At 42.9% G+C, this 781-nt stretch overlaps 1 non-coding gene across 1 annotated transcript; it reads right to left on the bottom strand.

Annotated features, from left to right (window-relative positions):
• Positions 1-495: 495 nt before the first annotated feature.
• Trnas-uga (transfer RNA serine (anticodon UGA)) lies at positions 496-570 on the bottom strand. The gene has a single exon. It is a non-coding gene; the product is annotated as a tRNA-Ser (tRNA).
• Positions 571-781: the final 211 nt, after the last annotated feature.

Raw genomic sequence — 781 nt, 5'->3', positions numbered from 1 at the left:
AGCGATGTGCTTTGTTGAAGAAAGGCGTGTGACATATGTCGAGTATAGACGAGTCCAGTGGTCGCGAGAAAGACATTGAAATGGATTTAGTGTGAGTCAACAGGGACAGATGAATCAACAACGCGAATGATTTACGGCGAACTTAACTAACGGTCTTTTCTTTCACACAACTGGAAGAGCGATCGCTGGTATTTACTTTCGTTTATGAAATGTAGCATTATTTCAACAGTAAGCATGTATAGCTAGAAATCGTCGTGACTTTTATTTGATAACATATTTCAAAATGGTCGTGAACTTGTACTATTATTATTATTCAAAACTTTTTCAAACGGTAATAGTATATACCAATTATAATGACTTTAACAATGGTCGTAATGGATAGCACGCTCTTTCGTCTCTTCTGCCTTTCAAAGATTAGGCCTGTAGACGTGTTCTGGACACAGTTCCAACTTTTAACTGCCCTTCCTATGAAACTTCCTGGCAGATTAAAACTGTGTGCCGGACCGAGACTCGAACTCGGGACCTTTGCCTTTCACGGGCAAGTGCTCTACCAACTGAGCTACCCAAGCACGACTCACGCCCCTTCCTCACAGCTTTACTTCTGCCAGTACCTCGTCTCCTACCTTCCAAACTTTCCAGAAGCTCTCCTGCAAACCTTGCAGAACTAGCACTCTTGAAAGAAAGGATATTGTAAGGTTCCCAGGAGAGCTTCTGTAAAGTTTGGAAGGTAGGAGACAAGGTACTGGCAGAAGTAACGCTGTGAGTAGGAGGCGTGAGTCGT

Source organism: Schistocerca nitens, chromosome 5, assembly GCF_023898315.1.
Source record: "Schistocerca nitens isolate TAMUIC-IGC-003100 chromosome 5, iqSchNite1.1, whole genome shotgun sequence".
Lineage (NCBI taxonomy): Eukaryota > Metazoa > Arthropoda > Insecta > Orthoptera > Acrididae > Schistocerca > Schistocerca nitens.
Note: the sequence above shows the minus strand (reverse complement) of the source record. Positions and strands in the feature narration are given on the sequence as shown.